The sequence below is a fragment of the Natator depressus genome, chromosome 1 (genome assembly GCF_965152275.1).
Source record: "Natator depressus isolate rNatDep1 chromosome 1, rNatDep2.hap1, whole genome shotgun sequence".
Classification (NCBI taxonomy): Eukaryota; Metazoa; Chordata; order Testudines; family Cheloniidae; genus Natator; species Natator depressus.
In genome coordinates this window covers 29,197,247-29,209,479 of record NC_134234.1, presented here as the reverse complement: position 1 = coordinate 29,209,479, position 12,233 = coordinate 29,197,247, and the positions used below count along the sequence as shown (strand labels likewise).

The 12,233-nt window shown below is 42.1% G+C and overlaps 1 protein-coding gene and 1 long non-coding RNA gene across 3 annotated transcripts in view; one reads left to right on the top strand and one right to left on the bottom strand.

Moving 5' to 3' along the window:
• Positions 1–12,233, top strand: part of MAML2 (mastermind like transcriptional coactivator 2) — a 280,358-nt gene that overhangs the window by 218,212 nt on the left and 49,913 nt on the right. The window lies entirely within an intron of this gene.
• The window catches only part of LOC141981566 (uncharacterized), a 32,967-nt gene that overhangs the window by 12,019 nt on the left and 8,715 nt on the right, over positions 1–12,233 (bottom strand). For both annotated transcript variants that reach the window (XR_012637833.1, XR_012637836.1), the window contains exon 3: positions 1,284–1,371. This is a non-coding gene — a long non-coding RNA (uncharacterized LOC141981566). The remainder of the gene's footprint in view (positions 1–1,283; positions 1,372–12,233) is intronic.

The window sequence follows — 12,233 nt, the reverse complement described above, 5'->3', positions numbered from 1 at the left end:
CATTTCTGGCCCCACCCTGGAGCCCACACCCCCAGCCGGAGCCCTCACCCCCTTCCACACTCCAATCCCTTGAGCCAGCCTGGTGAAAATGAGTGAGTGAGGGTGGGGAGAGTGAGCGACAGAGGGAGGGGGGATGGAGTGAGCAGGCCTGGGTCCTCGGAGAAGGGGCGGGGCCTCAGAGGAGGGGAGACACAGGGGGCGGATCAAGGGTTTTGTGTGAGCAGAAAGTTGGCAAACCTATGTGCAAATAACAGATTTTTCCATTCACTGGTGATTCCAAAAAATAAAAAACTCGTATTTGTTTCAGATCAAGCCATGAACAAAATTTTTCAAAATTTTCAGCAAATTGAAAAGTCAAACAAAATTTCAAACTTTATGTTTCCTTTTGATAAAATAGAAATGTTTCCATTTTTATTTTGACCATTTGGGGTTGTTTTTTTTAAATTAAAGGACATTTCAAAGTGCTAATTCATTTTGAACTGGAAAATCTAGATGGTTGATTTTGAAAATGTTAGAAGTAAACTTTTTACTTCTTGCCAATGTTTTGGGGGGTTTTTTGCGGGGGTAGGAGGGGGAGATGATAGGTTTTGATCAAAACACTTCAGCAAAACTGACATGAATTAGGTGAAATTGAAATGTTTCAGCATAACAGCCGTGTTAGTCTGTATTCGCAAAAAGAAAAGGAGTACTTGTGGCACCTTAGAGACTAACCAATTTATTTGAGCATAAGCTTTCGTGAGCTACAGCTCACTTCATCGGATGCATCGGATGAAGTGAGCTGTAGCTCACGAAAGCTTATGCTCAAATAAATTGGTTAGTCTCTAAGGTGCCACAAGTACTCCTTTTCTTTTTGAAATTGAAATGTTTCACAAACTTGCATTTTTCGCTGAAAACAGATTTGTCTTAAAAATTTCATCCAGTTCTACAGAAGGTTTTGGAAAACCCTGGCATAAGTAGTCTGTGCCTAAAATGAAGTAAAAAACAATGCACCGTACCTAGTCAGACTGGATGTAGACTTTTAAAGCCACATTTCTTCCACCTTCACATTGAGTTGGTACCTTCCTCCCCAAGGAAATCCCATAAAAATAACTGGCACTACTCGCAGAGAAATATGCTGCTCCCCAGGAGCAAGGAGGACACAATCTGTCCCTTCGATTCCCATAATCTGTCCACCAGATCCATCCTCATATTCTTTGTGGCAAGACAATCTTAAAGCCACCTCCGTGATTGAATGTGGCAATGAAGGGGTTAAGGTATTCAAACAGTTGCATGGTCCCGCTTACTTCCTGTTTTCATTCATCTCTCTGCTGCCAGGAACACGCCCACTCCCATCGCTTCCTGGTTGGTGTGTTCTGGGGAGACGTTAACTTTCTGGGGGGAAAAAAAACATTTAAAAAAATTTAATTCATTTTGAAAATAGTTTCATTTCATTTTGAATTATTTAATTTCTGGAAAGGACAATAAAACTTACGCTTTCAGTTGTGCTGCAAAACAGGCCAGCATTTCCCTAGGTCTGTTCATTTCTGTGGATTTATGGCCACATGTCTTACAGGAGGATATTTTCCCAATGAAAAATCATCATGATTTAGCCATAGCACAAAGGGACAATTTAAGAGGAAGGGGACTAATGATGCCCGCCTGATACAAAGGCATATCTGAGAGCAGTCTGCACATTTTGTTAGTGAGTAGGCAAAGGGAGATCTTAGTTTTACAAGAATTAAATCCCCCATGCTCTGCTCTGCTTCTGTGAGTGAAGGGGAGTCTTTGTGCGCAGATCCTGGCTGGAGCGTGGGGGAAAAAAAGAAAAGTGCCATTTTTGTGCCATGTTTCTCTTTTCCCCTGAATATCCCCCACTCCTTGCCCCTTCATGAGGGAGGAGACACCAAGGATGTGTCTACACTGCAGTTACATACCCGTGGTTGACCCATGCCAGCTGACTCAGGCTCTCAGGGCTCGAGCTAAGGGGCTGTTTAATTGCAGTGCAGATGTTCAGGCTGGGGTGGAGAGGCAATAATGTAACTTCTGTCCTGGAAATTCAAGTGCTTTTCATCAGTAGATCTCAAAGTGCTTCACAAATTTTACATTTTCCCCTTTTTACAGTTGGGGAAACTGAGGCAGAGAGCAGTGATTCATGACTAGCCCCCAAAGAGCCAGTGGCAGAGCAAGGAATAGAACCCAGCTCTCTGAATTCCAGTCCACTGCTCTGTCTATGAGGCAAAACTGCCTCACGATTAAAAATGCCAGCATAGTACGAGCCACAGCAAATGTTCTAACCTAGGTATGTGCTTAACTTTCAATTCTTCTAGATCAGCCATATGCTCCTCTTGGATGGAATAGCAGCAGGAGTTAGCTTTTCTAAAAAGCCAAAGAAAATGACTGTTCCATTCAAATAGGGGGTAGTGTTTTCAAAAGCACTCAGCGTTGGTTTAACACAGGGTTTTGGACTAAATGATGTCTTTTTCATCTCAAATTTCTTTGATTCTCCCATTGATCCATCAATTATTTTCAAGAGAGAGGCTTTAGATTATACAAAAAGCCTTTGGTCAACCTATGGCTGAAAAGCACTCAAATTTTAGCCTGTACAGCATTGTGCAAATAGGTGGTACAATATAATAATGTACCAATCTTGAGAACCTTTCCAGGACTAATCGGCCTTCAGACTTTTTAAATCCTTATGCAGAAAAAGTGGCATAGCTAGTACATTTCTTTTTATCATCTTCTATGCAATTATTATTTTTTTAAAAAACAGTCAGATTACTAGACCTAGTCACTGGGGTTAACATAAATCTTCATTCAAGGAGAACATCCTGTTGAAAGTTAGAGTTAAGCAAATAGTTCATTGGGAATAATTTACCCTACAAATTTCACCACTTTCTGCTTGCAGAATGTCCATGGGGAGATCAAGATTTCCTCAGACATATTCTGTATTCAAATTTAATTGATTTTTTTTCTTTCGAGAATTGTTTTTCACTCTGTGGATTGAGCATGAAGAATTCACTGCAAGCACCTGATACTCAATAGTCGAGATGTGATGGATAGTTGGGATTGGTCTCATCCAACATATGGTATCCTTTCTATTCCTTAATTTGACAGGCACAACTCATAGGGCTTGAAGAAGAAATGGGAGGGGGACTGGATTCACCGCTGTTGTGAATTGGCATACACTGAAGTCAGTGGAGCTATGCTGGTTTACACCAGTTGAGGATCTGACAATCTATCTTTGAATCTCTCCGGGCGAGGTAGGCAATTTAGAGATACACTATAGATGTCCATGTGAGAAACACATGCCTAAGAGATCAGAGAACACATGACTGAAATAATCAATAAAGGTTTGTCTACACAGTTTTTGTACTGGTATAACTATATTGGTTTAGAAACTAATATACAGTAGTTAAAGCCAAACCACCTCTTGACAAGGTAGTTATACAAGTAGAAGGAGAGTAAGATACACTGGTATAGCTGTGTCCACGCTAGCTGGTTATACCACTGTAACTATATCACTTTGTAAACCAACATAATGATAGCAGTACAAAAACTAACTAGCAGGTGAGCTCTTAATTGTTGAAGGTTCCCAGAGGAGCCACAGGTGAACAATAAGTTCCTTGTTGTTAGTACAATTGGTCATGCAGGTACACCGATCTCTAAATAGCCTGTTATGGCAGCTACAATACATCCTAAAGTCTGAGTTCAGTGCATAAAGAGTACACAACAGCTGCAGCGGTTGCTCCATCTCTTGTTCTCTCCCCTCCTCCTCTGCTGTGGCTGAACAAAGGAACAGAAGCAGGATATAGTTCTCTGGGAATGCAGCACTTCATACTTGCCTTGTAGAAGCTAATAGCTGTAGGAGGGATGCACCCAGTGGGACTCACTGGGGCCTTGCCGACAGAAGAAAGTTGCACTGCTTTAACTAAAGTTGTGATTGAAAAGTGATTCAGTTAAACAGTGCACACCCTTTGCACTATTTCAGTTTAAACAAGGTTTATTTCACTATTTCCCCTATTTCAGTTTAAACAAGGTTTATTTCTGGTTAGCTTAAGTTGTGTAGGAATCGGTTTAAGCTAGAGCACAATGAACCACCTAAACCGAAATAAGAGCCTCCACACAAGGTTTGCCTCAGTTTAATGAAATTGGCTTTAAAACCAATATAAGTTAAACCAGCACAACTTTCTTGTCTAGCAAAAGACAAATGGCATGAAGCTTCACTATAAAACCTTGACCACCCTAACCTAGTCCTTTTCTGAAAATCTCCCACCCTTGCAGACTGGTGGCCATTGTTTTTACCACCGTGTCATTAGACCTACTGAGGTAGACAGAACAGTGATAAAAATTCTGGTGCATAATGCGGACACTGATGCTTCCACTGCAGGGGTGGCACCAATGGTAATGGAACAGGGGGAGATTTTAAGGTAACGCAGTCTAAGACCTTGTCTAGATTCCAGATGTACATCTGTGGTGCTTCACTCAAGTGATTTCTCTCAATGCAAGCTAACATGAGTCAGTGCCTCCACATGCTGAACGTACACATATGTTCATCCAGTTTGCTGTTATGGGCTGCCTCCACACTGGTGCTACACTGAGTTGTTTGAGCTGCATTGACTTCTGGGCATACATCCAGAGTTCCCATCCCAGCTCCAACGGCAGTTGGGCTGATCCCTTGGAAATGGAATAGCCACATAGGCCACTTTAGGGGAGTTTGTGGGGCGGTATGGGACAACATTGGTGTACTAGATTGCCTCACTTGTTGAAACATGACACTGTCCCCCAGCCATACTAGCTAGCATGGTTGACCTAGACATAATTCAATGAAACGGGGATCAGCAATAGCCACACCACACTCTAAATATCGCAACTGAGGGAACTTTGTGTTTGGACAGAGGGTGGCTTAGAGTTTGGCTAGAAAGAACAACTGATGTTGATCATGCACTTTGTTTTAGACAACACCTAACGCCTTTTCTACATTTAAAAGGGTTTGCCAATTTAGTTCTATCTGTATAGCTATACCAGCAAACCCTCCTAGTATAGACTCATTTAATATCATCCAAAAAGGATTTTTGCCAGGACAGCTGATACCAGTTCCCTGAGCAAAATAAGCTAGACCAGCAAAAGGACTTTTTTGCCAATATAACTCCCTCTATATTAGGGCTTTTGTCAACATAACTATGTTGACACAAAATCATATAGCTATGCCAGCAAAATTTTTAAGTATAGACCAGGCCTACGTGGAGTGAAGCTTCTATTTAAGCAGAGTAAAAGTCCGTTGACATGAGCTGAATCGATTTGGGACTTTCCCTCTTCTTAGTTCAAGGAAAATGAAGATCTTATTTCAGACATAGGTGCAAGGCAGACCAGATACATATGACCTCTTCTGTAAGAGTTCACAGAGATTTTCAGTTCTTCTGTGCTTCTCCTGCTTCATGTCTTTGTTCTGTATGTGTATAGACCAGAAGGCCAATTGGCTTTCAGCTTCAGATGACTAGCTATGATATGGTGGTAGTTGGTTTCAATTCCCAGATGAAGCAATATTAACTCTTTTTTGTAGATACACCATTTTCTCTTACACTTATAGATTGATTTCCTTACTGATTTTCTTATTGAAGAGATATTACTAAGGGAATCTCGTTAGGAGTTTTATTTGCCCAAAGTCCTTTAAATGCATCCAGAATTTCTCTTCAAGAGCAATGAAGCGTTCACATATGGTGACTCCATAAAACTGCTGAGTTACAAGCGAGGGCCTGTCTCTACTGGGGATTTTTTCTACTGGTGCAGCTACACCAAGTAGATGCACCACACTGATGTAAAACAGGGCCGTGTAACCCACTATTCAGCATGCTCTGTGTGTCCCCATGTGTGTCCGATACCTGGAGGATGTGAGTCTGCTACAGATCTCAGCTGGTAGACTTAAGGCCCAGTCCAAAGCCCATCCAATGAAAAGACTCCTAGTGACTTCAGTGGGCTTTAGGTCAGGCCTTTATTCCTTTAACTCAGTCTGCAGAGGCTCACGTCCTTTCTCTAGAGATGCCTAGCTCAGTACCACAGGACAACCAAAACAACAGTTGTTACTCTTCTTTAAATGGGGCAAGCACTGTATTACATCACTACAACACATCTACATTGGTGATGGCATCAGTGTAGCTACACCAGTACTAATATCCCCATCCCCAGTAGACACAGGTCCCTTAGAAGTTTAGAACTTATTCAAGACTTGTCTCCATGGGCTGCCTGTTTCTTTTGCTCCGCCTCCCTGTTTCTTTTGTGTGAGCTACAAAAGATCTGGGCCTCCCGGATCATCTGGAAATGGATCAGTGTATTCATGTGTGAAGTTTACAAAACACTGGAGCACAGGTGTCATTAGATGTTAGAAGTCATTCAGTCACACTCATGTCTTCATCCATGGTAAAAATGAAGGGAGGCTCTGCATCCATGAAGCAGCCATGTAAATCTCTGCTCTCTGCATTCATTCATAACATATTCTTTGGTGGTAACTGTCTTTTTCTTAGAGAGGGAGTACATGGGCATTGTTATGTTGCTGTTGTTTCCTTCTTTTATTATTTCACTTGGTGAGATTACAGACTGCTTTATCTACTTGGTTAGATGATAGACTGCTGCATAGCTGATAGGCTACACAGCAGTCTAGAATAACTGTACCAATAGATTCCTTCCATTATTGTTTGCAGGGTTGCTGTGGCCATGTTGGTTCCAGGATATGAGAGACACAAGGTGTCTATAAATTGGCCCCATAAAAGATATTAACTCACCCACCTTGTCTCTGTACTAATAGATTCGAACAAAAGGGAACTGGCCTTAAGTATTAATTTGTTCTCTTTGTGCTGGCCTGTTTCTAAATTGTGGTTCTCATCACACTCTGAAAGCCTGTGGTGTCACTGTGAACACAGAAAGCAGCAACCTAACAGCTCAAACTGCAGGGGATAAATGGCATGGTACAGATTCATTCTTGTTTGCTTTTCATTTAGCATTTTCCACCATAGATATAATGTAAAAATATATTTGTGGGAGCAAAATAAAGTATTAAACTATTATAAAATAGAAATACTTTTAATTGCCTTTGGATGCAAAGTAAACATTGCTAGAAGTTAGAGACAGGTGCCATCTGCTGGATGTTACAGAGATTGTCAAAAAGAGAAGCGGAAACAAACACTCTGTGCTCAAAATAACGTGGGGGTTGAAATTAATTATCAAGTGATCAATAGTCAGTCAGCAGCAATTAGCAGGGCCAGAATTCCACCTTTCACTTTCTTTGAAGCCTGGAGTTCTATGATGGCATCTCTGCCCTCCAGCTTTCAGTAAAGTTTGTTTTCTGTTCTTGTACAATTAGAGTACTGAATTACTGGGATCTGTTTTGTCTGAGACAGATGAGACTACAGAGGAATGAATGGGGAGGAGCAAGATGGGAGATGGCAAAATGGAAAATCTGGCGCAATTAGTAAAAGAGGATATTAAGGGAGAATGAAAAGTTAAAACGTAAAGAATGGTAAAGAGTGGAGAAAATAAATCCCCAGCGGCATTTTGGAAGGGAAATTACTAAACCATAATAATAATACATTAGCTATCATCAGCAATAGGTATATCCAAAACATAGGCCCTGATCCTGCAAACATACACGCACACACATTTAACTGTACTTAGGTGAGTAGCCCCACTAAAGTCGTGGTAGTAAAGTTAAGCTCCTATGCAAATATTTGTAGGACCTTGGCCCACACAGTCTAAAAATAAAACAAAAACAGAGGTAGAAAGCAACAAATCAGGATTAAAACTGTTTCTCTGATCTAATTCTCTGTTTCTCCGATGCTCATTACTGTTACCTTGTAACCCATCGTATTTCACTGAAACTTTGACATTTGCACAACAGCACTACAGGAGTCATATATTTTAGCACTTTTATTCATTTCTCCTTGGGAATAATAATAGTTTTTTAAAATCACAAAACAATAAGGGAGACATCAGATATGAGTTATCAGAGAATATCTCATGCCAGCCAAACTTATTATAGACAGACAACCCAAATATCATAGACACTGGTGCTCATCTACATAACATTAATTCCTAGCCTAAAAGAAAGAAGCTCTCTTTTCACTGCAGTTGGATTAGTAGATAATTAATTACTGCATTGGTTATGTGATATAAGAGATGTGATATCTCGCAGCACATAGTGACAGAAATAAGAGGACTCAAGATACCAGGGTTCTTCAAGATACCAGGGTTCTTGTTAAAATCTAACCATATCTTGTTAAGGGGCAGCGGTACTATTTAATTAAAATCAGGGCACTGGAGGTGGGATTTTTTAAAATGTTTAGCAATTGCCCCAACTCTGCTCCTGTTGAAGTCAATGGGAATAAGGGTATGTCTACACTACGAAATTAGGTCGAATTTATAGAAGTCATTTTTTTAGAAATCGGTTTTATATATTCGAGTGTGTGTGTCCCCACAGAAAATGCTCTAAGTGCATTAAGTGCATTAACTCGGCGGAGTGCTTCCACAGTACCGAGGCTAGAGTCGACTTCCGGAGTGTTGCACTGTGGGTAGCTATCCCACAGTTCCCGCAGTCTCCGCTGCCCATTGGAATTCTGGGTTGAGATCCCAATGCCTGATGGGGCTAAAACATTGTCGCGGGTGGTTCTGGGTACATATCGTCAGGCCCCCGTTCCCTCCCTCCCTCCGTGAAAGAAAGGGCAGACAATCGTTTCGCGCCTTTTTTCCTGAGTTACCTGTGCAGACGGCATACCACGGCAAGCATGGAGCCCGCTCAGCTCACTGTCACTATATGTCTCCTGGGTGCTGGCAGACGCGGTACTGCATTGCTACACAGCAGCAGCAACCCACTGCCTTGTGGCAGCAGACGGTGCAATAGGACTGGTAGCCGTCCTCGTCATGTCCGAGGTGCTCCTGGTTGCCTGTGTGAGGTTGATCAGGAGCGCCTGGGCAGACATGGGCGCAGGGATTAAATTTGGAGTGACTTGATCAGGTCATTCTCTTTAGTCCTGCAGTCAGTCCTATTGAACCATCTTACGGTGAGCAGGCAGGTGATATGGATTGCTAGCAGTCCTATTGCATCATCTTCTGCCGGGCAGGCAAGAGATGAGGATGGCTAGCAGTCCTATTGTACCATCTTCTGCCGAGCAGCCATGAGATGTGGATGGCATGCAGTCCTTCTACACCGTCTGCTGCCAGCCAAAGATGTAAAAGATAGATGGAGTGTATCAAAACAAGAAATAGACCAGATTTGTTTTGTACTCATTTGCAACCCCCCCCCCTCCACCCCCCGTCTAGGGGACTCATTCCTCTAGGTCACACTGCAGTCACTCACAGAGAAGGTGCAGCAAGGTAAATCTAGCCATGTATCAATCAGAGACCAGACTAACCTCCTTGTTCCAATAAGAACAATAACTTAGGTGCACCATTTCTTATTGGAACCCTCCGTGAAGTCCTGCCTGAAATCCTGCCTTGATGTAAAGCCACCCCCTTTGTTGATTTTAACTCCCTGTAAGCCAACCCTGTAAGCCGTGTCGTCAGTCGCCCCTCCCTGCGTCAGAGCAACGGCAAACAATCATGTATCTGAGTTGAGAGTGCTGTTCAGAGCAGTCACAATGGAGCACTCTGGGATAGCTCCTGGAGGCCAATACCGTCGAAGCTCCCGGAGGCCAATACTGTCCACAGTACCCCAAATTCGACCCGGCAAGGCCGATTTAAGTGCTAATCCACTTGTCGGGGTGGAGTAAGGAAATCGATTTTAAGAGCCCTTTAAGTCGAAATAAAGGGCTTCATCGAGTGGACGGGTGCAGGTTTACATCGATTTAACACTGCTAAATTCAACCTAAAGTCCTAGTGTAGACCAGGGCTTAGTCTGCTCCCATTGAAATCAATGGTAAAACTCCCTTTGATTTCGATGGAAGTGGAGTTAGGGGAATATTAAGACCTTTTGAAAACCCTAGCCACAGAATATACATTTTTAAAACATTGTGTTCAGTACAATGAAGTAATGCCAATGTACACTGGCAGAGAATCTGGCCCAGTATGTGCTTCATAGATTGTTGCTGGAGTAACTAGAAGGGTAGATGCTATTTTAGAATGTGTGCACACCAGTTGTGTGGTGGAATCACGTGAGCCGCTGTTCTCCTATTGGTTAGAAGTGCATGGGAACATATAAAAGGTAAAGGGAGGTTTTTTTCTCAGTGCCTGGGTTTTTCTCTATATTTCAATGAATATCCAGTATGTGGTGACCCCAGAGAAGCCTGTTGAGTGCCTCTGTCTCAAATAACACTTGTGCTGTGTGCTCTGTGCAGCTCCCTCTGGAGCTCAGCAACCAATCAGCTGAAAAGTGTGAAATCTGTAGCTGGCCGGGAGGAGGTCTGGTGTGTAGTTCTTCACAGCTCTGATGGGGAGCAGGGTTTTCAGGCTGAGCACATCTTGGGCAGTAGAGGTGAAGGGGGCAAAGGAAGGGGAAGAGCAAACAGAGAGAAGGAACTGAGCTGGGAACAGGGGTGGGAAGAGGAGCACTGGATATACAGAAAAGGACAGAGGAGAGAGTAGAACTGTGGCCACCCAAAATGGATAAATGTGTCTGTACTGTGTTGTCGGTCTAATTTAAATAGTAAGTGCCACGTTTTCCGTCATAATTCAGCACCTAACACACTGGAGGCATTCAATAATTAACAGCTAATGGTAATGGAATCTTTGGATTCTTTAATATATGAAGCTCAAACGTCTTTGGTCTGGAGGTGTTCAGAGACGATGGTGATGAAGGGTGTGTGTGAGAAAGAAAGAGAGTTTATCTGGAATTCTTGTCTGATCTGTGTTTCATTCTTTTGAGATTTTGAAAATTTTCTTATTTACTTTGGTCCTTAAAATGGCATTTTGGTCATTAAAGTCCCAGAATATTCCTAATGCTGGGCTATATGGGTGGGGTTTCCATTAGTCTAGAACATTCTGGGGCATCTAGGCCTTAGAATCGGCTAAAAGACAATCAAGAGGCATAGTCAGGACGAGGAAAATGTTTTACCCTCCCACTGCTGCAGGACATGGGAAGACCAGGCGAACTAACCACCCCTCAAGATAACTGGTTGATTAGAGTGACAGCATGCACAATTGCCAGGACTCCTCACAACCAAGGAAGAGGACTAAAGCTAGCTACTCCCAGAGACATCAGGAGTGGGGCACAAGGTTTCTTTGTGCACTACCACCTCCTTGCCAACCGAACCTAATGAGAAATAGCCAGTAAATTTAGTGATCTACCAGTGGTTCTGGATAAGTAATGGACAGTAGGGGAGCCCAGGGACTGTTAGGAGGAGAAGGGGAGAGGGAGGTCAGGTTGATATATGGATTTGGATGCTGTTGAGATTCAAGGCTTACTAAGGCCCCCAGAATTTATCACCCACGTCTGAATATCCTCCGTTTCACTCACCCCTAGTTTCTAGCACCTAAAAAAACCCCTTGTTGTCAGAGTCCAGAAATGTCTGAGGGGGTGTTTAGGGAGATAATCAAGGCCAGAGGGATTGGGGGATGTGCAAGAAGAATTCTACACAAATTAAGAACCCAGAAGAAACATATCTGTTCTCAATCCTGTGAAACTTTCTCCCCCCGTGTACTAAACAAGGTACGTTACCCATCTCAAAACACGTCAAATAACATGTTAAAGAATTCCAGCACTAAAATCTTACCTGGAATGTCAGAGGAATTGCTGAACAGCTGTCTTATTATTATTATTATCATAAAAATTGACAGCTTTTAGCAAATATGTGTAAGTGAATGTTTTGTTTACTTTTAATATGTTTGAACATATGCATGTGCAAAAAGTTAAATTCTTCCAACGGAGCTTAGCATTGAATTTTTCTGGTCTTGATTTGCTTGCGCCATGGATTTGTCAGCAGAAGGAATGTACAAGTTGATACAAAAAGTTGATACAGTCTCATTGTCAAATAAACTTAAAAATGGGGGGTGGGGGGGAGCGGGGAATGAAAAGAATGTGAAGGCACATTTTATACATCAAAACTAGCATTTTTCTGAAGTTGGAACAGATAAAAAAAGAAACTGAAATACCTTAGTTTCACCATCTTAAACAAGTGTTCCAAACAGGAAACTTGGTATGCAAGATGTATTAAATCAGATGAGAGATCATTTTTTTGAAAACGAGATAAATTTCAAATGCAAGTTTTTTAGGTAATCACAGTAAGTCAATATTTCCTTCTTCTCCAAAAAAAGTATAGTAAAAATATTCACAA